The 27,246-nt window shown below is 43.8% G+C and overlaps 1 long non-coding RNA gene across 3 annotated transcripts; it reads right to left on the bottom strand.

Annotated features, from left to right (window-relative positions):
* Positions 1–2,975: 2,975 nt before the first annotated feature.
* On the bottom strand, positions 2,976–24,129 carry LOC118533328 (uncharacterized). 3 transcript variants are annotated; one of them, XR_013448974.1, is made up of 4 exons: positions 24,014–24,129; positions 23,675–23,766; positions 4,798–8,226; positions 2,976–3,906 (listed from the first exon to the last, which is right to left on the bottom strand). It is a non-coding gene; the product is annotated as an uncharacterized LOC118533328 (long non-coding RNA). The 3 variants fall into 3 exon arrangements; XR_013448973.1 differs by lacking the exon at positions 24,014–24,129 and having other exon boundaries at positions 23,675–23,866; XR_004916186.2 differs by lacking the exon at positions 24,014–24,129 and having other exon boundaries at positions 4,798–5,066; positions 23,675–23,866.
* Between the last annotated feature and the right edge of the window lie 3,117 nt (positions 24,130–27,246).

The following is a 27,246-nucleotide window of genomic DNA, read 5'->3' as shown; positions in this document are numbered from 1 at the left end:
TTTATTTAAGGTGTAGTGACCTTCATCACAAACTAAGCCAATTTACCATCTGTGTTCTAGGACGTGCCCTCCTGCTGTGCTATCTAAATAAGTGAACGTTCCTGTGCTTTTCACTGGGGATGATGAGCGATGCTTACAACTTGGTGGCTGTAAAGGTATAATCAATAAAATAAGAGAAAGGCAATTTGGAACAAATTCTTTGCTCATAAAGATTGTTGTCCTGTAATCCCCAAATCAGTTGATGTGGGACGGGTGGTGACCTTGGGGGGCCTTGAAGGACATGACAATGAGACAGCTGGAAGATTCTCCGTGTATCCACAGGGCTCGGTTGTAGTTAACAAGGACTGACCTCAGAGTCCCTGAACAACCGCCCTTTCCTTTCAAGGGGGGCTCATGTCCCACCTTCTCCCAAGTGTCCCCGCTCTCTGCCGCTTGCTGTCACTCTCCTCTGAACTGTTGGAGCACTGTGTCTTTGCCCCTGGCTTCCTCATTAATGACTTAGCATAGACTGCAGCAGGTAATTACAAACATATTTTTAAGCATGCGCGTATTCACCCTTGCCAAATAGTTGCAAGCCATGGAAGGCAGAGAACACACGGCATGTATCTGTTCCCCAGGGTCTGATGCTGAACCCCATGTTCCATCGATGCCCCAAAAATACAGAGCGGGGACTTGGACAGTGGGTAAAATGAGAAGATGCACAACCAAACAAGAGCGATCGCTCATCTAAAAGCAGGACTAGGCATCTCCTGGGTGGTTCCTTCATTCTCCATTAACACTTATCTTCGAGCAGATCTGAGCATTCAATGAGTGAATGTGTGTAAATCGCTTGATCCGGTATGGACACAGGGCATCTGCTCTGCAGACATCAGTGATGACTGTGATTGTTCAAGAACCACACTCCACCCAAAGTGGGAGCTCAGAAAATATTTCTGAATGTAAGAGGATTGAATTGGTAGTAAAGATGCCACAAACACTTCCTATGTTTGATTTTTAGAATAAATGACTGATCAAATCCTACTGAAGCAAATGGCAAAAGACGTTGTGCTTTAGTTGCAATAAAATTTCATGCAGATGCACTCATGGCGATCATAGTGAGGCATCGTGGGGCCTGAGGACCAGAAGGAACAAATAATGGGGCATAAAGAAGACAATAAAGAGCTGTTCTGAATGTAGTTCTGGAGGAGGAGAAGTTGTATTTTTAAGATGTGACATATACGCCTCAATTTTTATTCCCAAGCTCATTATTGGAGCTGTGTGTCACTTTCTGTTCCTGCGCTTTTGCTTTGTTTTGTTTTGATCTGAGAGGGTGAGGATTAAGGGTAATGTTGCGATAAGGGAAAAACCCTCCCCTGCTGCGAGTCCTTCTGTCTTACCTCACTGCAACACAGCCCTCTGGCACGTGGGACAATTCTGCAGCCCCAGCTAGGTGTGCTGCCATCTAACCCAGCCCCAACACCGTCTACCTGGAGATGGGTCGGACCCCACAGGCTGAAGTCACTTGCGGATGCAGGAAGGGACCGCTGACCTCCTTCTTTCCCCAGGAGAAGGGTGCTTCGGTGGCTCAGTCGATTAAGGATCCAGCTCTTGATTTTGGCTCAGGTCCTGATCCCAGGGTCGTGAGATTGAGCCCTGCACCAGGCTCCATGCTCAGCACGGAGTCTGCTTGAGATTCTCTCTCGTCTTCTCTCGCTCACGCCACTCATGTTCTCTCTCTTTCTGTCTCTAAATAAATAAAATCTTAAAAAATAATAAAATAAAAACTGTCTTAAAAAAAATTTCCCCAGGAGAAAGGCACCTTCCCTGCACCGAGAAAAGCATAGCATTCTTACTGATGCCCAAACTGACCTGTGCAAACATACCTACTAAAATAACCCTAATTCCCCCATGGTCCCCCCATTTATGTCCAGTGTATTGCCTGTGGCCCACCCCTCTTTTTCTCCTGTCTTATCAGTCTCTGCCATGTACCTCTTTGTTCAAATGGTACATGAGCTCTCAGGCTGGTCTCCTTCTTGGGTCTTCATCTCTTACATAATGAAGGCATCCATGTAGATGAAGAATGTTAACATTCAATAAAGTGTGTATGCCCTTCTGTTCAGTTGGTTTTTTTTTTTTTCAGTTTAATTCCCAACAGTCCCAGACCCCAAACGAGTAGAGGAAAATCCTCACCTCCTCTTTAGTTCTGAGGACAAGGTTACCTGACCAGCCAATACCTCATTTATGCAACACCAACCAGGATTCAGAAATATTCCTGTCATAGTGACATTTCTTCTAGAAGCATCCATCAGTGATAGCTCCCTAGTAAAATTTTTCCTGATTGCCATACTTTATGCCCTTATTTTAATTTGCTTAAGCAGGCGTTATGATTATAAATTGGCTCTTGATTATCCACAGAGGTATTATCTCCCGATACTTTCTGAAAATAACCAAGCAGAAGAGGTACCTAAATCGTTTATTTTCTTTCACATCGCTCTGCACGTGCTGTTGCTTTTCTGGTTCCTGTGACTGACAGCCCATGAGAGATTGGATAAGCTGAAATATTTGGTGACTTCCCCAGCCCTTCAAAGAGGGGTAGAATAAACCTGGGAAGAAGGGGAGCTCGTGGGCGTTTTTGCTGGAAGCGAGGGTCGTGGGAATGCTGAGGAGGCTCACAAGGGAGCAAATTCCAAGCAAAAGTAGGCAGGCAGATATCCAGGGACTCTCCCAGCGAGCCTGGATCAGGCTCCAGACTGGGGTCATAACTGTGTCTTTATTGTGTCATGCATTTCTGGTACACCCCACCCCTGACAAAGACGGAGGTGCATCGTTAAACAACGTGAAGATTCTTTATCCTACTGTTTCCTCAGTCGTGCGCAGTGCAGGCAACCCGTGCCCCGTTCGTATGGAGACTCGCATCGCGACGCGCATCTTTACTGCTGCAGGCCTGTCTTAGTCAGCTCTAGCTGCTACAACAAAAATGCCACAGACCAGGTGGCTCGTGAACAGCAAACATTTATTTATTCCTCACAGCCCCGGGGGCTGAAGTCCAAGATCAAGGTGCCTGAAGATTCGGTGTCTGGTGAGATCCTGCTTTTTGGTTCACAGACACATTTTCAGTGTCCTCACCTAGTGGAAGGGGGTGAGGGGGCTCTCTGGGGTCTCTTTTATAAGGACTCCTATCCTGTCATGGGGGCCCCACGCTCATGACCTCAGCAGCCCCTGAAGTCCCCACCTCCTAACACCATCACAGTGGGGGGTGAGGCTTCAACATATAAATTCGGGGGAATACAAGCATTTACTTTACAACATGCCTCAAGGTCCACAGTGCCTGCCAATGAGAGCTGGAAGCACCCCACAGTGGGAGGGGAAGGAAACCAGAGGTGCAGGATCGGCACGCCCACGACTCTCAGCAAGGCACTGAGACCCTGGGCCGTCAGGGTGCTGCACGGGAGAAGGCCTGGGTGTGTCCCTTCAGGAAGTGGTGACAGTTCTGTGGCGGCAGGACAATCCCTCCTGACACTGGCCCTGCTTATTTCCAGAAATGTCATCACCTTTTTCTCGGAGGTCAGCCCATCATGCTGGGGGGCCACACGCCCGGGAGGACTTGGGTGCTGAAAGCAAAGTCGAAAAGCCACCAACAGGCAGCAAAGCCAGGCCGGCAGGGGGACGTGCCCGAGGGGCCTTCTGCTAGCAGCTTGGCTAGCAGCTCCAGCCAGGCCCAGCAGGTGCATTCTTTGTGACAGCAGGATGCTTCATGGTCATCCCTCAGCCCAGGCTGTGACCCACATGTCCCCAGGGCTGTGGCCATGGGTGCCTGCTGAGCCCGCACCGCTTCCTGCCGTGTAATACTCAGTTGCTGACTTGTCCTCGGGGTCTTAGCAGGATTCCTTCAGGCAAAGAATGGTCCACCCAGGAGGAGCGGTCTCCCTGCAGACCAAAATGGGAGAATCAGGGACCACCTCCCCACCAACCCAGGAACAGAAGGCAGGATTCCTGTGATGTTTGGGTGGCAGTTTATTAATTCGTGGATGGGGCCGTTCTGAAATTTAGAGGAGCCAGAAAGTTCTGGAGAAAGAGAGAGCGAGACAAAAGGACAGCACCTGCCTGGGAGGGTGTAGGAATTTTCAAACACAGTTATCTGTTTTTAATTTTACTTACTGAAGGTGGTGAACTGTCCACTGTTCTGAAGATGGAGTCAAGAGCCCCCTTATTTGGATGTCAAGTGAGAATGATGTCAGAGGCTTAAGGGGTGTATGGTCCCTCAAATTATATTAAAATTTTTATTATACACGAAGGCCACCTCCCAGGCAGAGCCCCTGGGGGCAGTCTGGTCCTCCCTACCCCCCCGCTCAGGAGTGTCAGCTAGCCTCCAAGGGCCCCCACCAAAGGTGCCCAAGGTGGACTGCCATATCCAGCCTTACCGGGGAGAGGGAATTCCCGAGCTCTGCCCTGCGGGCGAAGAGCTCCAGGCCTGGGGAAGCCCCAGCAGAACCACAGAAGAACCCCAGGTGCTAACGATAAGAAGCCCTAGCCAGAGATTTAATTTTATAATCATCTCAGGACATTGATATTTTTAAGTTTCTCTTATGGAATTGAACAAATTGTAGAGTATCAGTATAAATATTATTATATAATCACCTAGGATGCCAAATCTGAGGAATAAAGGGGAGTTGTTTTATCACCGTTTTCTTCAACCTTTAATGACTGTAAAATTACTGGAAAAGTTGAACGGCATGTGGATTCCATTTTGCTAGTGATTTAAGAAAGTAGAGGAATCAGAGACAGGAGTAGAACAATTGAATTAGAATCCGAACTTACCGTGAGAGACCTACACGTTGGGGTCACATGAAACAGGACCAGTTATATAGAAATAGGCATGCAGTCATGCACGAGGCCGCTCTAAGGTGATGACTGAAAACACGTGCCCTGGAATAGGACCGCCCCGTCTTCATCCCCATCTTCATGTCCGCTCCAGCAGGTGGGGAGCCTCCCCGTGACTCAGTGGCCTCATCTGGAGGGTGCAGGTAACAATACCCATCTCAGGGTGGTGGTTGTGGACATAGAAGTGAGCGCACACCTGTAAAGTGCTGGGAACACACGCACACACTCAAGGAAAGAGTCGTGTCTTGCCCACAAACCAGCAGCATGAGAGCTGATAGGCATGATAAAGCGGGGTCTCGAGTCTGCTTCTCCACAGACGACGTCCTAGCTGAAGTCACATCCAGCAGAGTTGTTTCCAAAGCCAGACAGAAACTTGTAATTTGGACACTGGGATAGGAATTTCACACCTGGTGTATCTGTTAATCCTCACAATAGCTTGAAAATCTGGTGCTGTTATCTATAGAGTTGTGCCAACAGAGACTCGGGAAAGCCGTCCTCCAACAAATAGGTAAACTAGCATTTGAAGCCAAATTTAATAGTCTAAGGTGGAGATTGAGAAATTGGTATTCATTCAAGGGGGTGGGGGAATGGAACAGTTAGAAATCATCAAACTAGGGCACCCTCCAGAAACCTGGGCACAGCTCATACGAACAAACAAACCACAACAAAACACGCTTGACATGAGACCTAGTTTTTGTCCAAAGTACCCATGATGGGCAGAACATGGGTAACAATGGCCATAGTTGGGATGAAGACTAGTAATGTTTGTGTGAAACTTATATTTCAATAATTACATCACTTTCTATGCAGGAGGCAAATATTGTCAAGAAAGAATTCAAATGTCGAAGGGGCATTAGAACAATCTACTATTCGACTGTATTTCTTAAGGCAGAGTGAATATATTGAGTAAAGACCCAATGAGGCAAACACTGGGAATATTCAAAGTCTGGTCATCTGGCTCAAATTAATTTCAGTAGCAGGAGAATAGCATCAATTACACACTAAAATAGATCTAACATTATTAGTGTGGAATACAGGGAGGCCAATCATGATTCACTTCCGTGGGCTTAGGTGACCTCAACACCAGAACATCTCAGCTCAACTAACCTCAAGGGGGCTGGTATTGTTGCAGAAAGCCCTGCTCGGCACTCCCAGGCAGGTGAACTGTTTATGCATTTGATATATCCCAAATGGACATGTTGAAGACCTATTTACCTTTCTGATACCAATTCCAGCGTGGGGGTGTCTATATAGGTCCCCCCTACAACACTAAGCAATTCACCACCACCTGGGTGTCCTACAATTTGACTCAATTCTGACGCTGTCTACCTGGTGAGGGGCCAGATCTCACAGGTGAAGGGCTCAGTCCCACAAGACTGCCCCCACCCTTCATACACCGATTACAAGTCCAGGTTGTGACCAGGCTTCTGACAGATGGCTGTAGATCGGAGGTTGCAGCAACCCTCTCTCTAGATTCCATTAATTTGCCAGAGAGGCTCATAGAACTCCGAGAAATAGTTTACTTACTGGATCATCAGGTTATTTTTTTTTAAGATTTTGTCTGTTTATTTTAGAGAGAGAGAGAGAGCAGAGGGAGGGGCAGAAGGAAAGGGAAAAAGGGAATCCCCAAGTAAGCTCCCTACTGAGCAGGGAGCCCAACGCGGGGCTCAATCCCAGGACCCTGAGATCATGACCTGAGCCAAAATCAAGAGTCGGCAACTAGGCCATCCAGACGCCCCTGGATCACCAATTTATCATAAAGGATGTAACTCAAGAATGGCCAGATGGAAGAGACGCATAGGACAAGGTATGGGGGAAGGGCTTGGAGCTTCCATGTCCTCTCCCAGAAAGCCACTGTCCCCAAGTCTCCAGGGGTTCCCTGGAAGCTCTCTGAACTGCATCCTTTTGGGGTTTTATGAAGGTTCCATTACACAGATCCCCCTTCCAGCCCCTCTTTCCTTCCTGGAGATTGGTGGGGGTGCTGGATCTGAAACTTCAAGCCCTCCAGTCACAGGGTTGCTTTTCCAGGCAACCAGCCCCTAAAAGACAGTGCCTTCCAAAAGACACCTCATTAACATAACAAAAGACATCTCCATTACCTTCTTCACTTAAGAAACCCCAAAGGTGCTAGGATCTCTGTGCCAGAAACAGGGGAGAAGCCCGAATATGTATTTCGTACTATAAATCACAACATCACGGCCTCGTTAATCAAAGACCTTGAGCCTGGCAGGGAATGGTCCCTGCCTGCCGCTCTCCCGGCAGGAGTGACCGTGGCCCAGAGACAGACTCCTGGAGTAAACACCTGCTCTGGCCCTGACCTGGGGGTGAGCCAGAGGACTCTGCGCGGCCCTCAGTTTCACTCTCTGCGTGAAGGACTGTCGCCAGAGTGAAGGAGATCCTGCGCCCCCCGCGTTCACCCAGTGCCGGAAACAGAGCTAAGTCCTCAGCAAATACTATTATGTCATTAACAGGGCTGACAATTTATGGCAATTTCCTTCCTCATTTCATGTTTTTCTGTCTGATTCTGCTGTCCTACTTTTCATGCTATAAATTTGGTATCTAACCACAGATAGCAAGTTCCAACAGAGTCTATATTTTACAGCTTGGTCGTTCATTCTGACATTGTCTAAAACGCCCTGCAGCATCCAGAAGCATTCAATAAATCCTTGGCGAATTAAAGGGATTTTCACATTAATAATGGTAGCATTTATTATGTATTTTCTTTGTGCTGGGCCCTGTGCTGAGTGTTTCACGTGCTCGAACTCATTTAATCTCCACTAACAGCCTTGAAACGCAAATACTCTATGAATGAAATACATTTTTTGATGAGCGGCAAGGAAGCTGCATTTTTCGTTGCCATAGCAACAGGGGTCTGGCCACACAGATCCGATTTTCGGAGGCATAGTCATTGTTCTGCTCTGGTCTCCTGTGTCAGCGCAGTTTCAAGGCACTCACATGAAGACAGTGTGGCGTGAGGCCTGCCCAAAGAGATTTTCTTCATTGCTGCCATTGTTTCCCACAACGGCAGATGGATGTTCTAGAATCTAGACCCTCCCATTACTGCATGGAAGCTCTCTGTGAGCCCAGGCACAGACCTCAGAGGTCCGTGGAACGTGCCAAAGACATACAAAACGAAAAGGGAGAAAGTTGGTGTGTACTTGGGGAGCTTGGCTTTAATTCAGTTGTTAAATGCTTGAAAGCATTGGGTCTATAAAAGTGCAGGGGGCACGATCGATTATGAAGAATTCAGGGTTTGCATGAGCACTTCACATACACTGTGAGCTGGCCAGTCGACACCCCAGACTTCTGCTCATGGTCCTTGGCAGGCCAGATGGGTCCCAGAAATCTCTTTCACGGTGGCAGCCTCTGTTTGAGAAGGGATTGTATTCATAGATGTCCTTTGCAAGAGGTAGGAACTTTATAATGTACCCTTTATAATGTCTTCTCCACTCGAACTCATAATAAAGCACTAATGAACGTTCATGGTGCAATGAAAGAAAGTGTGCCCTTGAGTAAAAAAATAAAATAAAATAAAGAGATATATTTATAGAAATATATACATATGTGCTATAGTTTTCTAATTTTTAAAATGTTATTGAATACTAAAACACAGTATTTCATTCTTTTTACATTTTTGTTATGGTAAAGTAAACATACTATAAAATTTACCATTTTAACTGTGTTTAAGTGTGCAGTTCAGGGATGTTCTATATATCCATAGGTTGTGCAGTGATCACCATCCATCTCCAGAACCCTCATTGTCCCAAACTGAAACCCCTTATCCACTAAACACATACACTGCTTTCTTTCGTAGCAGCTATCAAAGCAGACTCATGAGGATTCTTGCTTTTTTCTTGTATTTTTTTTCTTTTCTTTTCTTTATTTTTTATTTACTGAAGTGGACTTGACATACAATATTAGTTTCAGGTGTACAACATATGGATTCGACAATTCTATACATTACAAAATGCTCACCACAATAAGTATAATCACCATCTGTCACCATACAACGTTGTTAAAATACTTTTCATCCCTGTGACTTATTTATTTTATAACTGAAAGTTTCTACCTTTTAATTCCCTTCCCTTATTTCACCTGCCCGAACCTTCCTCCCCTCTGGCAACCACCAGTTTGTTCTCTATATTTATGAGTCTGTTTCTATTTCTGGTTTTGTTTGTTCATTTGTTTTGTCTTTTGGATTCCATATGTAAGTGAAATCATATGGTGTTTTTCTTTCTCTGCCTGATTTATTGCACTTAGCATTATACCCTCTAGTTCCATCCATGTTGCTGCAAATGCCAAGATCTCATTCTTTCTTATGGCTGAGTAATATTCCATTGTACGTGTACACTGTATCTCCTTTTTTTAAAAGTTTTATCTTTAAGTAATCTCTACACCCAACATGGGGTTCAAACTCACAATCCTGAGAGCAAAAATTGCACATTCCCCTGACTGAGCCAGCCAGGCGCCCCGACCAGATCTTCTTTATCCATTCATCTACCAATGGACACACAGGTTGCTTCCATATCTTGGCTATTGTAAAAAATGCTGCAATTAACAGAGGGGTGCATATATCTTTTTGAATTACTATTTTTTAAAATTTTTTAAATTTTATTATGTTATGTTAGTCACCATGCAATACATCATTAGTTTTTGATGTGGTGATCCATGATCCATTGTTTTCGTATAACACCCAGTGCTCCATGAATTACATGCCCTCCTTAATACTTTTGTTTTGGGGGGTTAAATACCCAGTAGTGGAATTACTGGATCATAGTGTAGTTCCATTTTTAACTTTTCGAGGAACATCCATACTATTCTCCAGAGTGGCTGCATCAGTTTGCATTCCCACCAACAGTGCACGAGGGTTCCCTTTTCTCCACATCCTCACCAACACCTGTTGTTTCTTGTGTTGATTTTAGCCGTTCTGACTGGTGTGAGGTGATACCTCATTGTACTTATAATTTGCATTTCCCTGATGATCAGTGATGTTGAATATCTTTTCATCTGTCTGTTGACCATCTGGATGTCTTTGGAAAAATATCTGTTCAGGTCCTCTGCTCGTTTGTAATCATATGTTTGGTTTTCTTTGGTACTGAGTTGTAAAAGTTCTTTACATGTTAACCCCTTATCGGATCTGTCATCGGCAAATATCTTCTCCAATTCAGTAGATTGCCTTTTCATTTTGTTGATGGTTTCCTTTGCTGTGCAAAAGCTTTATTTTCATGTAGTCCCATAGTTTATTTTTGCTTTTGTTTCCCTTGCCTCTGAAGACAGATCCAGAAAAATATAGCTAAGGCCTATGTCTAAAAGTTTACTGTCTATGTTTTCTTTTAGGATTTTTATGGTTTCAGGTCTTACATTTAAGTTTTTAATCCATTGTGAGTTTATTTTTGTGTATGGTGTAAGAAAGTAGTCCAGTTTTATTCTTTTGCATGTTGCGGTCCAATTTTCCCAACATCATTTGTTGAGGGGACTGTCTTTTCCGCATTGGGTATTCATTCCTCCTTTGTCGAAGATTAATTGCCCATATAATTGTGGGTTTATTTCTGGGCTCTCTATCCTGTTCCACTGATCTATGTATCTGTTTTCATGCCAGTACCATAATGTTTTTATCATTATAGCTTCGTGGTATAGTTTGAAATCTGGGACTGTGATTCCATGACAAATCTTAAAGCATGCATATATATTTCAGTCTCTAACATTATGGGATATTCAAATCAGGAAACATATTCTGAGGTGTTTGACATTCTCTGTGGAAATGTGGGTCATGTGAAACTTAAAATAGGGAAGTGACTACGACTTTATTATTAAGGAAATGTGCTGAGAATTATGAAATTAACACATGAAATTAGATACTAAGCTTGAAATTTGAATCACATTTGCATTACTTGAAAAAAAAAAAAAAAAAGAAAGTAAAAAGAATTGTGTCTAAAAGAAGCCAGAAAAGGATGTAGGTAGAGTTGCTTAAGATAATAGCATCCGACAGAATTTAGTACAGGTTAGTGGTTCGTGTGTTGCTCTTAGGCTCAAAGTGAGTTACATGGAGTTACTGATATTATTATTGTTAGTATTTTATGTTTTAATCTTTTCACACCTCACTTGCTTCCATGGATGGATTTCACAGTTTCGTGGATGGTGCTTTAAGTGGGAAGAAGGTGGGAATACCAGGACAATGGATCTGTATCACAGTAACAATGGGATGCCGCCCAGATGGGCCCCCAGCACTGACCCTGCATTTTCCAAAAGCCATTGTATGAAGAACCGTGTCTAAAAACTCATAGAACTAAATTCAGTATATACATATTTGAAGGAGAATAACTCTGATTCGAGGATTACATTTTCGAATCCTTTTTTCTCTCCCAAGTGGATGGACTTTTCAAACTTGTCAAAAACACTCTTCCATCACTATAGATCCTTTGTCTTCTCTCTTCCTTGGGACAGTCCACGAGAGTTACAGAGAAGAGCCTTGCATTACTAAATACTGTCAGTAGAACCAGATCGTGTCCAGGAGAATATTAAAGCTAAGCTAATGACAGAAAAAATTTGATTTAGCATTTGAAACTGAAATTTTTTAGTTTGCAATATCTTTTACTATATTCTCCATGTGAGCAAGTAAACATTTTGAGTAATGAATGTTTATTACCGTATGCTCCTAATATAAGCTTTATATTCTGACCTACATTTATGTATAAATGTCCAATACATGGGTTAACAATATAAAGCAAAGATTTACAGAGTTACTTCATCTTTGGTGTTTAGTACCTCATTTACAGAAAACAGTCCAAAATTATTTGCCAAATGGAACAATTAGGGAATAATAGTTTTGTTCCAGTTAAAATAAATCCTGTAAAGGAGTTTTGTTATCTTATCTATGTAGCATCCTCTAAACTTAGCACATGTTTTATGCTATTTATATTATTTAAATAGGAAAATAAGAAACAGTTGAACTGAGCTGAATTATCAGATTAAGTTCTTTGTTTTTAATAAAAACATATGAAAGATAAAATAAGGGCCCTCTATGAATTTACTATTACCAAATAACTTTTCCAATACTTTTGAGATCTTTCTTTTTAGTCTTTTTTATACATATTTTATATAGCAATTATAATACTGTGCTTTGTTCACCTAACGTGAGCACATTTCACATTTTAGAAACTTGACAAACATTTTAATGAATTTTTGCTCATTTGTTGCCTAGACGTGTCATGCTGTAATTATTCACTTTTATATTGTTGAAAATTTAGATCTTTTATTTTTATTACTATTATGAGCACACTATGAGAAAGATCTTTCCACATGTGTTGAGATTATTATCTCAGAAAGATTCCCCAAAATAAGAATACTGAATCAAAGGCTATGAACATTTAAGATTCTTGTCAATTTGCTTCTTCAGGTAAATAATTTTCTCAAATAAACAAGACATTATTTATAGTCACATCAGCAATGTACCTGAGCACTCATTTTTTAATTATAAAATTTAATGGTTATAAAATACCATTTCTTTTTAATACGAGTCTTTTGAGTAACAGTGACAGCTAGTCTTATGTGTCAAATCTACTGGGCCACACGGTGCCCAGATACTTGGTCAAAAATTACTCCAGGTATTTGTGTGAGGGTGATTTTGGATGAGATTAGTATTTCAATGGATAGACTAGCTGAAGCAGATTGCCTTCCCTCATGTGGGTAGGTCTCATCTGATCGGTTGAAGGCCTGACTAGAACAAAAAGCTGGCTCTTCTCCAAGTAGAAAGGAATTCCTCCTGCCTGACAGCTGTTGAACAGGAACACGGGGTTTTGCCTGCCTTTAGACCTGAACTGAAACGTGAACTCTTCTTTGGCTCGTGAGCCTCCTGGCTTGGACTAGAACTACACCTTCAGCCCTCCTGGGTCTCCGGATTGCAGACTCACCATGCAGATCTTGGGACATGTCAGCCTACATAATAACATGAGCTGATTCCTTATAATCTGTCCATCCATCCATCTATCCATCCATCCATCCATCCATCCACCTACATATCCATCTATCCATCTACTTATCCACCCATCTATCTATCTATCTACACATTCACACATACATACATATGTACATCCTTTTGGTTCTGTTTCTCTGGAGAGCCCTAAGACAACCACTTGACCAGTTTACTGCCTATTTGCTAATTAATTACATTTCCTTACTTTTGAATGATATGCTCATGTTCTCTGGCTATGTATAATTTAGGGCATTCTTACTAGTTGCCAGGAACTAAATTCTATACATTTTTATCATGTTTTCAGTAACCTTTAACTGTCCTGACCGACCCACCTTCCTAAAATCTCAAGAAATTCACTCAGAAACACTAAATTTTAACGAAAACTTAAAGAAAATTCTGATTCAGAAAAAAAGAAACGAATGAATAACTAGAGTATGTAGGACACGGCTTCTCTTCCTCCTGGTCAAAAAAGAAAAAAAACGCAAAGCCAGTTTCATGTTTAGTCCTCTATGAATTAGTTGCTCTTTTGGCATTGTGTCATGGCCAAATCCCAAGGACTGGCCCCGGGTTCTCCAGCAATGCATTAGGTCTCTGCCACTACAGGGCAGTTTGACAGAGCTGTGGAGTTCATTTTTACTTGTACTGGAGAGATTCTCAGCCTTGTGAAGGCGATCAGCCCGAGGCATTGGCAGAGCAGTGGGGTTGCAGGCCGAAGGTCTGCCCTGAACTGTGCAGGTGGGCCTCCCGCCCTTGGCCGTCTACCTCTCACAGCTCCAAGCTTCGGGAAATAGGGACACCACTGCTCCCATCTGGCACCTTCCTGCATTTCGCGGTTGCCCATCCCTACATCCGTCGACAGGACATTTGCGCCAGCCATGCGCTCTTCCCTCTACCTTGGAAGCTGAAAGAGAAGTAAAACAACTCTGCAACCAACAGGAACAGTTTCTGACCTCTGCGGTGGTTCTTAAGGATTTATTTAGCTGCTTCTGGTTTTCGTGGCAAGAATTTCCTTGAAACCCTAAAAGGACCTCCACTTTTACATAAATCAGACCAAAACAGTCCCCGGCCTTGCTTGCTATCATTCTCCCTGTGGCTGACCACGAGCTCTGTGTGTCAGGGACACGCAGCCCGGGACCCTGGCCAGAGCACTTCCTCCCTTGCTCTTTCCCAGGCCCTTAACTCCATTAGGAGGGGCCTAATTGGCCACAACTTGCACACAGAGAGGGGTCTCTACCTTAAAAAGCCTCAAAAACCCACTGTCCAAACTAAAAATCTCAGCACGCTTTGCTGCCTAATGTTCACTTACAGAAGAAAAAAAAATGAAAACTGGGATTAAGAGAGCCGGAGGAAATGGAATTCCAGCCCTAAAACCCAACTGGCCAATAACTAGCCACAGAAAGTGGGATCATTCATTGTTTTTTCCTCAGACTAAAATTAAAACTATTATTATTTCCCCCACTTAATGGTTTAAGTTTAACTAACAGTTGTAAATATCTTAGCAGGCAAAGAAAGGTTTTTCTTAATAGGATTTCATTCAAAATATAGGATCGTAATTAAAGGAAACCACTGGTGTTTACAGTTTTATACTCCCCCTATTAAAATGAGCTATGTATGAAGAAAAATGTGTATCATAAATGGAGATTATGGTCACGGGAGAGGATTATCTATTTTAAGCTAAATATAAATAATTCATATGTTCCCCATAATAGCACATGCTGTCCTAGATGTTTGATATCAATTCATAACACAAAGAAACCGATAATGTTACTAAAAGGTGGTCATAAAAATATTTCTAATTTCCATTGTCTACCACAAAAATGCTGGTAATTATTCAGGGCGAGAGCTTTTTTGTTTTCTGAAATTATTCTAACAAAACCACTTCCTTTAAAGATGCATGATGAAGTGCAGGCCTCGGCTCATTGCAAACACATCTGTGCAAAATTGCTAAGAAACCTATTCTAATGTTTCATTTCTTTTTTAAAGTGCATGTCTTGGGCTGTAATGGTCATTGGAAAGTGCTGCTAAATTTGCAGGTGAAAATTTTGTATAGAACATTGCTTTAGGGAGGAAATGACAATTAAGCCCTTAAAAAAAGATTTTGCAGCAATAGGATTGTACTTCTATGGCCTCAAACATTTTCTTCCTACTTTTTTGTAACACAAGAAAGATTTGGGGTTGCCTTAACAAAAAACCTAGATAAAATAAAAACAAAGATGATTAGCAGAAAACTAAACAGCTTAGGGTCAAGCTGCTGATTCTTAGAGACTCCTCCAGGAAAACCAGAATTCTAGATCATATCATTTCTCTGGGCCACACCTGCCTCCGAAAGGCAGGTTGTATAGTTAGAAAAGAGCTGGGGTGGCAATCCCAGGACCACAGGTCACTTCAAACATTCCTGCATCAAGGAGAAGACAGAGGAAAAGAAATGCCCTGGACAGCGAGTCCACCAAATAGAGACACTTAGTGACCATGTCCTGCATGAGATCCTGGGGCACAGGACCTGCAAGTACAGACTCATGCTTTGCCTCAGGAAGACCCTGGTCTTTAAAAGCAGAAGGGGAGTGTCGTCGAGTGCTGAGCCATGAATGCAGCCTACAACAGAGGAGGTCACTTGTGCAGCAAGAAGCCACCCCGCGGGCAGGATGGGAGGTGTGGGGCAGCACAGTGGGACATACCCATGGCGATGTCACCTTGGCCGCTTCGGCCCCCGTCCCGCCCTCACCTCCACCTGCCTGGCTCTCCTTCTCCATCCTTCTTCCCTTCCAACCTGCCAAAGGCAGTACCCTAGAAGCACCAAGTTGAAAGAGATCTCAAAACACCAGGTTCAGAGTGTTCAAATCATTCAGGGTCTCAGGTTTCACCCCTGCTAATAATTTCAGTTCTTCTTGCTGGACAGCTAGGCAAGCCCCGTAGAAAGCATCAGGGAGGGCCAGCCCTAGTCCCTTTCCAATAGCTGGTGGGTCCCCATGAATAGAGTGAGGGGCAGTCTCGCTGGGAGGTCTTTGGGGCTTCCTCCACGGAGCCATGCCTTTCTTCTGCGACCTTCCAGCCCTCAGCTTGTGTGCCTCCGAGCCTGTTTTCCACACCTGTGAGCCGCCCGGACCACAACTTCCCAGGCTGGCCCAGTCCCACCCTGAATGATTACACTTCCATCCTGCCTTAATGTGTGTCTCTCCCTGCATCCCTCTTCTTTCGGAGACTACCTCCCACGCCTCTGCTCAAATCTGCTCCTTCTCGCGGGCTTTCTGCAGTTTCTCATGTGATGCTCAGTGATGAAACCATCTACAGTGTTCCGGCAGCTTCTGAATAAAGCCAGGTGTTTTCCACTGTTCCAGTCCTGACTCTCCAACCAGCTTTGTGGCCTAGAAGAAACCCTTTCCCAAAATCAGATATATTGTCTATAAATGACTGGTCTCTTTGGATTATATGTTGGGTAAGAGACCATCCTGATGAACTCTGGAGGTGCTCTCAAGCTTACATTACATTCATTTATTTATTTACTAATATATTTATGTGGTCAACAGATAGTTATTTAGCACTTGTTCAGTTTGGGGCACTATGCTAACAGCTAGCAAATGTCGTATAGGATGGCAAATTAAAATAAATTACTGATTAGATTTTGTATTGATATACATCACTTCCATGCATCTATTTATCTATATCCTTACATAGAATGATCTATTATCCACCCACCCGTGAGCCCACTGTCTCCAGCACTATATTATATGCTTCTCAAGAAGAGGGACAGAAACCGTATTTCCCTGTACACAGCCCAAGAACCCAGCACACTGCCTTTTGGTTGACATGAATGTTGGTGAACATTCATTCATTCATTCAACAAATACTCATGCTACGTGCCACTCTGTGCTTCAAACAGAGTCATCACAAAGCCCTGCACTCATGGACTTCACATTTTATGGGGGGAAACAAGGAATGCAAAACTCAATGAAAGAATAAACAGCATCAGCACAAACTTTCAAGTAGTTAAGAGTAGATAAATAAGTGAGAGAAATGTAAATGCAACAGTGACTCAGCACCACAAAGGGAAGATGAGAGAAGGCCTGTTGGAGGGGAGCACTGAGTAGAGACCTGATTGGACAGAAAGAGCAGGAAGCTGTGAAGACAAAGGAAAGCAGCATTTCGGTGGAGGCCAGGGACCAGAACACATGCCATATTCGGGAAGAGAAAAGAAGGCCAGTGGGCCCAACCATAGCAAAATCAGAGAGCATGACATAGCACTGTGGACAAGAATGACTTCTTGAATGGACTGTAGACAATGAGGTGCTTCTTTACCCGTCAGCCAACTGATCCTTTCAAAATATGTCATATAGTGCAACTCTTCTGCTCAAAATAGTCCATGATTTGGCCACTTGGAATAAAACCCAGAATCGATACAACAACTTAGGAGTTTGTAATGCCCTCTGCTCCTGACCCTCGCCCTCTAGCCATCCACATGCCTCCCTCCTCACTGTCATCATCAAAAACTTCTTCAGAAGCCTTCCCAGACACCTGTCCAAAATCTAGCCCTTTCTTCTATCATTATCCACCACCCTCTCTGGTCTATTTTTCTTCTTAGCCCTTACCAATGCCTTGACAATTAACTAGTTGGTTATTTGCTTATCCGTTTGTTGTCTATCTCTTTGAACTAGGATCCATTATCTTGTACATGACTCTATACCCACCACCAAGAATCATGTCACACACAGAATGGGTACTCCATAAATACGGGCTGAATGAAGGAATGAGGAAAGTCATGGATGCAACCAGAACCAGCGAGGAATATAGAAAGCCATTGGATCAGCTCTGATGAAAGGGGACAGTATCTTGTATTGATGTCAGTAGTAGAGACGGAGAAAGGTGGGAAGACTCAGTAGAATCAATAGGAAAGGCAGTCAACCAGGCATGAGGAATAGTGGCAACTGAAGAATTAGGAAGGGCTTGGAAAAGTTTGGAATTTGAACAACTAGAGCAATGGTGGGACTGTTCACTGGGAAGAGAGGACTAAAGAGTATGGTTTTCTGTTCATTTTCATATTTATACTCTTATTTTTACTGAGAGTTTTTCTTTTGTCCATAATAGTCTCGTGCAATATGTTAGCTCAGTGAAAATTCCACTTATGCAGTGGATTAACAAGTCTGAAGCTCATAAGAGAAGTCATAACTAGAAATATAAACAACGATCATGTACATACACAAATAAGTTTTTTTCAGAGCCATGCAGGTGAATGACTTTGCTTGAGAGGAGAAAGCTGTTATAGAAGAAAAGGGGGTCAAGATTCTATCTTTCTGACATTTAGAGTTTGAGAAGATGAGGGAGACCCTGCAAAACAGACTCAGAAGAAGGAGCCGATAAAGCAGAAAAAGAATCAGGAAATAATACAGGGTCTTAAGAGGAAATATACGGTCAGCTGCGTCAAATGCTCCGGAGAGTTCAAATAAGATAATTCCAGGGAAGTGAACATTGGATTTAGCAACACGAAGAACATTGTTGACCTGAGGAGAACAGTTCCCGGTGGGATCATAGGAACAGTAGCCCCTGGAAAGGTTAACTGTTAAACTTAATATATGCATAAGAAGAAGGAATGCTGTCTCTGTCTATCATCCATCCATCCTTCCATCAATCCTTCCTTCTTTCTTTCCTTCCTTCCTTCCTTTCATCCATCCATCCATCCATCCAACTGTCCATCTACCCATGCCTCAGGAGAAGGTACTGGCTCAGAGAGACAATGATGTCTAGTCTCCTATTAGGCAAGAATTGTTTGAAGTAATGGGGTTACATGCTCAAGCGGATATGTCTGATAAAGAGGAAAAACTCAAAGAAAAGATTAGACTTGAAATAATGATATAGGAGATTGTCAAATCCGTGAGAGTGGGTGGAATCATTGAGGGAAAAACATACTGGGAAGAGAGCAGAGGTTTGTGAAGGAAAGCCCAGTGGTCAGGGAGAAGCAGAGTGGTGAAAGGAGCCGGAGGGTAAATGTAGGCTTTTATCAGAGATCTAATTCAGGGACCAGGCCGACAAACTGCAAGAGTACATCTCAGAGGTTATTTGAGCAACTTCAAGTCAAGCTGCAGGATGCATGAAGTGAAAGTGTCCCCCATTGTGACTTGTTACTGCAAAAGAATCATCACACGCCTTCAGCTGCAGCCTTGTGGCACTTAGACACACCAGGTGACCCAAATGTGGCATCCTCTTGCTCTATGACTATGCCAGGTGGGGGGGGAGTTTCTGAGATTTCCAGCGGTGTGGCAGCCCCTCAGGAGGGCTGACCTGCCTTCTTTCTGATAAATTATAAGCTGTTCTCCTCCTGCAAGATCATAAAGGCATGGGATGAAAAGTGCCTGGAGAGGTCCATCAGGAGGCTACTTGTGGTTTTTCCTCTAAAAAAAGATGTGAAGTTTGGAGGAAGAACTAAAGCTCCTCCTAAAATTTCTACTTTTGGGTGGGCTAGAGAAGAACAATGGACCGGATTCCATGCTGGGGACAACAATCTAGTTATCTGGCCTGTGCGAAGGAAAGCTGCCGTCGCCCCTGCGAAGAGCTCCCAGGATCACAGGTAGCCAGCAGCCAGCATCCGTCCCAGACGACCCCAAGTCCCAGCCACCCAGGGCCGGTTCCCTCCCCTCTCCCCACACACACGTCCCTTCTGACACCTTCCTCCAGTCTCTCCAAGGTCGCTCTCTGTGGCACCTGCCACAGTGGACTCTGGCATGTGGGGCCCTTACCTGAGCCCCTCTGCCTCCTGCTTCTCATGTCCCTCCACTCGGACAACGCTCTCAGACGCAGCCACTAGCCTGCGTGAGGTTGAACGAGGGACCAGAGAAGATCCCTAGTTAATATCTCAAAAAAATATCGTGCCACCACATAACATATCCCAACTTCAACATCCCTTTGGCCAAAAATGATCATTGTCTTATCTTCACACTCTGTTCAGCTCCTTCCCAGTTCACGGTACTCATGCTCAGTCACCCAAGTCATTTCCTACCACACCCTCCCCACCAATGACACCGTCTCTCAATCTCGCACACTGCTGAGTTTGTTTCATCAGAAACCACAACTGGTGGTCCTTAGACACTTCTCTGGAAAAATACCATTTGACACAAAAAAAGATTCTCTTCCCCCAAAAAGGCTGATTAAATAAACACGAACAACTGAGAAGTCACTCGGATATATAGGTCAGTTAGCGAGTCACAATTGGAAACAAATAGGATATAGTTTAAAAGGATGCCTGAGAGCCATTTTTCCAAATCACACTGGCTCTTTAAAGTAACTTAGATTATATGAGCGAAAAGTATGCTCATTAGCAAAACCTAAATCAAGGCCAATGTAATTATATGGGTAACAGCTCGGTCTGAACACCTCGAGCTGCCTTGATAAGTGTCTCCGTCAGCTGGAAATGGGGGGGGTGGTGCAGGGCCGTGAAGCTGCTTTTAGCTACAGACATTTGTGACTTTTATAACTAGATAAGAAAGATAAAATTTAATTAATTTTAGTGTAAAATGGAAGAATCACATTCTGATTCCCATAGACACTCAGGCAGCCACTTTCAAAGAAAACTGACCAGGTTTGACTGAATCACCAGTACTCGAATTTCTAAGACGTTCTCGACACCTGACACTATTGTCCACTTTCTAGCTCGCTCACTGGCCCTCAGCAATGGCTTAAGTATGTTTTGGTAAAAGCTAACTGCTATGACTACAAATAAATATATTTGTGGGTCAAACACTAGGACACGAGTTTTACAAAAACTTGAAGTTTTTGTAAATAATGGTCACATTTTAGAACCTGGTAATTAAATGGTAAACGAGATTAAAAGTTTTCATTATGTGTTTGAAAGTGGTTTTTTTTTTTCTATCTTAACTCAGATCTTGACTAAAATAATACAGAATTGATTTAGTCAATGCTATTTGATTTCTTAGAACTATAGCGACTAGAACAGGATTTCCTGGTTTTTGAGAAAGCCGCAGAGATCAAACAACACATCTGGAGCCCCGGGCCTCATCTGCCGGGTGGTGGGGCAGTCATGCAGATTGCTTTATTAGTGCTTGGTTTCCACGGGTCTCCTTCTCTCTTCTCCTCATTGACTGGAGGAGTGCCTGGGACCCTCCGGGTTCTCCCCAGGACACCGAAGACTGTTCTCTCCATGGGCTTCTCTGTGTGTTTGTTTCGATTTTGTTTCTGATTTGTCCCATGTTGCTTTTCACGAAGAAAAACGTAAAGGAAACTTTTAGACAGAGCTTTTCTCTTTTCATCGAAAGAGTAAATGCTTCTCCTGATCCTTTGGAAATTTCCCCTTTCATGATACACTAAGCATTAAGTCACCCAATGTGAAGACTGTGGGATTTTAGCAAACGCGGTCCCGGGGGGTTGCGTGCTCCTGGGGCTCCCCAGCGCCAAGTGGAGCACACTGCCGGCTTGCGGTTCGTGCTGTGTGTCTTCAGAGGAAGTGGGCTCATTTATCTCTGATTCACTCTGTGTCTTTTTCCTGGTACAGTGTGAGCTCCAAGTAGACCACATCTCAGTACCGCGGCCAATCAGAGACAGGGCTATCACCAAAATCCCATTGGAAAGAGACGTCTACAGCTTGGGGCTGTTGATTGACTTTGCGTTTCTATCTCAATCCCAGCTCCCTGTCCTCAGTGCCAAAGCAGTCTGTGATTACAAACGGTGCAAAACTACACCTGGAAGTGGCGACAGGTATCCAACACGTGTCTAGTCTTTCCAAGAAGAAAAAAGCCAGATTAGGTTAATAATTGTTGACCTTTCCATTGCAGCGTAGTTATGACAAGGTGCCTGCATACACACCACTTTCGTGTCCCTGAAGCAGTGACCTCAGACTCCTGAAAAGTAGCTTCCTGTCCTTCATTTTTCTATGACTGGGTGGACTGGGATGCCTAGAACATGGCCTAATCTAGACGCATCCCAAAACATCTCCACTCCAGAGGCGTGCATGGGTAAGTCTCAGATTCACCTTCGTTTTATTTCCAGGTGACACATGTTCCTATTGGGGGGAGGGGAGGTGGTGCATCCTGACCTGCAGCGTGTATTATGTTCACTTAAGATCAAAACAGTCATGTACTGAAATGGGACCCAGCATGAAATCCAGGTGCCCTACAAAGGATCTGGAGAGTTTTAGGTAAACAGCACACATTTACTGTCACCCACTTTGAGCGCAGGGTAGGGGGGTGCTAGGAAGCTCGTCCCCATGGCCGCTCACCGCAGAGACAGGGAGACTGCATAACACACAGCAGGGAAAGGGTCAGGCAGGAGGGGGGGCCCGGGGGGGGGGTGCGTGATTAAGGTCTCCATGCAGCCTGAGGACCCATATAGGACAATGACATCCTAAATCCGTCCCCAGAGTATGGCAGATGCCAGACATTACAAGGACTATTTGTGTTTAAATTTGCTACTTTCAATAACAAAAATTGCTAAAATGAAAATACTAAGGAAGTCCATTTGTTCTGACCTAGGGAGAAAAGTGCTGACACCAAGAACAGCCATATTTTCCCAACATAAAGTGAAAATTTTCAGTCACAGCCATGATCAAATAGTTAATATCTATTGACCAAATCTTTTTTTTTTCTTTAATCTTCAGTTTACCATTTATATTCTCCTTCCACAGTCAGGAAGAACTACTGAAGACACAGAATCCTAGACAGATGATAATACAACCATCTTTAGAATTAAAAGTCATATTAAATAAGCCCAGAGGCAAGCACCTCCATGCATAAATATGTCACATTTAGTTGATCATTAGAAAAGTGCGAAAAATATTATGTCTTCACCCTGACGAAATTATGGGAAGACATAAAATTTACTTGAACCCTTTAACCCTTGCCAAGATCTGACACAAAATGCAAAATCAAGGACAAGCTGAGGGTTTTTTTCTAGCTCACAAAGTTGCCAACGAACACCGGAAAGTTTGCTAGCGCATTTTGTGCTTATAATTTTAAGATCAAGTGTCTGGATCCCGTGGTGGACCAAGGATTCATAGAGAGGAGGGAGCAAAATGGCCTAGGGATGGGCAGCCAGCAATGCATTGTCTGTGGAGAATTCAAAACGATGAGAAAGCCAGCTGAAAGTCAGTTCACTGTCTATTTTCCCATGAACAGACAGCTACGTGTAATATCAGTGTGAAGTCCTTTATTAACAGGAGGGAAATCCTAACGTTTATGAAACATTCACCCACATTATCACTTGCTGACAATCCTCAGTCGCTTAAATACACATAGAAAATCTCCCTTCACACAAACAAATGTAAAATAATACTAGATCAGAGGTTATGCAATATGTTGATTGTTCTCCCCACTGTAGTTCAGGCTCAGGTGATACATTGTTGGAAGGCCCAGAGTAGAAATTTGAGCAGGTGCCTCCAGAATTGAAAGGAAACCTGCCACTCTGTAATTGACTACATTCAGTATTTCGAGTGAACTTGGTTTTGAATACATTACTCGAAATATTGCCACAACGTTCTTCTCGGCTTCATTGGTAAGAATAACTTTTGAGGAACTTCAACCACCAGGATTGGAAGGCATGACACTTTCTACGGTAACGTCGTTGAAAATTATGAGGTTAAGGCAAGTCATGAACATTTTTGAAGTGCTAATTTTTGCAATGGACTCATTCGCTGTAATATGAGCAAACACATGCCCTTGCAGTTTCAACGTGAAAAATGAAAGGACCGTGCAACATGCCAGGCGTACCATTGTGAGCCTGATGAGAAAGCAGACAAAGAAACCCATCACAGAGAGACGATGGGCCCAAGCAGCCTCTGCAGAGAGCACAGATCGGAATACATCCCGTGGTACTTCATCTAATGCATGCATAGACTCAGAGCCTTACCTGTAAATACTCATGGCCATGACATGCTGCATGCAGACAGACATAAAACTCGAGAGATGGACCGGTCTGTGGAGAACGAGCTGTTGTTGCTGCTGAGAAACCAGAGAGAAGAGATAGAAATAGGGGTGGACTACGCAGGTAAAACAAGGCTCACGCTCAGTCCCGTGCTCCGGAACGTTCCTTCATCTAGTGTCAAAGTGCCAGCCCCTTTTTCAGATAGAAATGCTCTCTATCCCCATGCAGAGGAAGGAAGTGGATCACAGAGCAAATGCTTCTACACACACACACACTCACACACACACACACACACACACACACACACACACACACGGAATTTACCTTGAACTTTATACAGTCACTGTCATTCGGAATGTTTCAGAAACATGCTGTATGTCAGGCAGTGTGCTGGGCACCCGAGAGAGGCGAACAGAGGGAGGCCCTGGGAAACGGGCTGGCCCAGGTCCTACCCCGGGTCAGCCTGCCTGTGGCACGAACAGCTCCCCACCCCCACCCCAGCCCCGGTAAGTCTGACGCCCGTGGTTTCGAGCTCCAGTTAACACGGAACGGCAAACTCACATCACCCAAGGCTGTTGAGAACACTTGACTTCTCCGTCAGGGCGATGTTCTTCTGCACCAGTAGTCCCCAAACTCTGTGGCAAGGGACCAGCTCAGATTGCGTTTGATTGCTAGTTACTGGTTTTAAAAATCCCTGGCCTGCTAATTTTATAAATTAGAAAAATCAAATTACAAAAAGAAATGCATACAAAATGCAAGCCAAGCTTTTTACTCTTACATTCGCTGACCTAGAATCACTCTGTCAAATTACTATAAAACGGGCACCTGGGTGGCTCAGTTGATTAAGCGACTGCCTTCAGCTCAGGTCATGATCCTGGAGTCCCGGGATCGAGTCCCACATCGGGCTCCCTGCTCAGCTGGGGGTCTGCTTCTCCTTCTGATCCCCTTCCCTCTCGTGCTCTCTGTCTCTCATTCTCTTTCTCTCAAATAAATAAATAAAATCTTAAAAAAAAAAAAAAAAAAAAAAAAATTACTATAAAACTTTCTGAAAGCTCCGAGTCTGGTTCTGTGCCGAGCGTGTGACACACTGGTCACAAAGCGCTCACAGACAGCCCTGGGGCACACAGCACCCGCTAAGTGGCCCCACTCCAGACTCCAAAAGAGGATTGATTTGTGGATCAATGTACGTCTAAAAACAAGGTAGTAGGAGGCTTAATTTTAATTGCCGGCAATAAAGTGGAAAAATGCCTGGCACATAATAAGCATGTAACAAATATCTGCTGGATGAATGAATAACCAGATAAATGAGCTGTCCCTGGCAGCCTGGGGGGAGAGGAGTATAGAGAGGGAAGGAAATCCCCCCTCAGAGAAGGTGCCGGGAGAGGCGAGGATGCCCAACACACACGTGGGAGTGCAGACACGGTACCGTCAATAAAGTGAAGATGCAAAAATTGTGAACATTCAGAGATTAATCCAATGAAACGTAACAGAGGAAAGTGCAGATTCATTGCGCCTGGAAGAAAGTGAACCACACCCCAACAAGACCATGAAAAAAAGGACACAAGGCTCACGGCGTTATCTATTGACAGTGAGATGAACAGTGGGATGAAGCTGCCCATCCCGATTTCACCAGAACAAGAAACACAGCAGCCCTAAAGCATTCAGTTCAGGCTGAACCATTTTACAGAGGTTTTGACAGAGAGCATACGTGGGCAGGCGTGAGAGCAGCCAGGATTTGGAAATGCAGGGACGGAGATCAATCCTGGCCGGGGTGCAGGCCGGGGTGGGGGGAAGGGGCTCTCCTCTGATAGTTCTTGGTCATGTCACGTGGAGAAGGTACTAGGTCTATGTTCCTGATGGCGGAGGGAGAAGAGAAGGCTGGACATATCTAACCTGTCATGAGGTTTTAATGTCAATAGAAGGAAACACTTTTTAATCATAAAATTGGTCTACAATGAAAGTGAAACATCACCTTTGGAAGTGGTGAGCTTTTCCCCATCACTTTGTATTCAAGATAAATTGGGTGAACCTATATCAGAATGTTGCAGAGAAGGATCCTAAATTGAGCAGAAACCAGCATACTTATTAGGAAGTTCTCCATGATGGAGGCCAGTCTTCCATTAAGGAAATATTTACTGAGCACCTGCTATGGGCCATCATGGTTCTGGGGGCACCACAGGGGAGAGCAAACAGTTCCTCGTGTCTGAGCTCCTTTTCTGCCAGGCACATAACGAACATGTACCCAAACAAGATTTGCTTTTCGACTGTCAAATCAGTGGTTCTGTTCACACCAGCAAGACCATTCTCAGAGGCAGGATACGTGGAAAGAAGAATTTCTAAATGACAAAGTCCTTTTTTCACGTGTTAGAGAGCAGGTGTTATTCATGGAGATGGATCCTTCCTGCAGGGAGAGGGAGAGGAAAAGCTTCTTGTCTCCGTGCCTGTGGAAAGTTCAGGGGATATCATGAATTTGTTTGATGTCAAATTCTTGAATGACCTTTTCCCTTGGTGGCAAGTAAAAGTGACTTTGGATGTGTCCAGGGAGTGTGGAGCCTCTGAGGACACGGGCTATTGACAGACGTTCCCTGGGAGGCCGCAGACGATAACCTGCCGTGTCGCTGACCTCATAGCTTCCCTGCGGCCAAGCCAGCCAGACATCACTTATGGCTGTGTTCCTGTTGTGCTCACGCTCACACACCAAGTTTCAGAATGGGGAAATCGCATGTCTGTTATGGGGCAAGCGATGAGAGGTGGCATATGTGAACAATGAACATTTCGCTGACAAAACCGACTCACCTGACAGAATTCAAAATGACAAATACAAAGTCAGATATGAAAAAGAATATTTGGAACACATAAAGAATCAGAAAACCTAAATTTTTTAAAAAGTGACCAATACTAAAACCTCCAGAAAAAGAATATATTTTTATTAATGAACTATCTGACACATTTCCAATTCTGCTCTTCATACCTTTTTCCTAAATGTTCTTTGATCACTTCTTCATGTGGTGATGAATAATAAATATTTCTCTCTAAAGAAAATAGATAATTCAGTCCTTCCTCTAGCATAGTCGGTCAAAATGTTTTTTATTAGTATTGATTGGTGGGAAAGTTTCTTTCATCTTCATAACTTGCTGAAGACTGTAGTGTCTCAAAGGTATATCAAATCACTCAGGACTCAAAGCAAGGGGAAAGAAATCTGGTCCTACCAATACATTGAGATCCAAAGTATCTCCAAGTGGATAAATGGCATTTCTAATGCAGATGCAACAGAGTTCTTGAGGTCCACTGAAAAGACTCTGTGGCACAAAGATACAGATGTAGTGAAAAGAAGGGCCATATGCACTCCAATGTTCATAACAGCAATGTCTGCAATAGCCAAACTGTGGAAAGAGCCGAGATGCCCTTCAACAGATGAATGGATAAAGAAGATGTGGTCCATATATACAATGGAATATTACTCAGCCATCAGAAAGGATGAATACCCAACTTTTACATCAACATGGATGGAGCTGGAGGGGATTATGCAAAGTGAAATAAGTCAAGCAGAGAAAGTC

The sequence above is a fragment of the Halichoerus grypus genome, chromosome 6, assembly GCF_964656455.1.
Source record: "Halichoerus grypus chromosome 6, mHalGry1.hap1.1, whole genome shotgun sequence".
In the NCBI taxonomy this organism is placed as follows: Eukaryota; Metazoa; Chordata; class Mammalia; order Carnivora; family Phocidae; genus Halichoerus; species Halichoerus grypus.
Note: the sequence above shows the minus strand (reverse complement) of the source record. Positions and strands in the feature narration are given on the sequence as shown.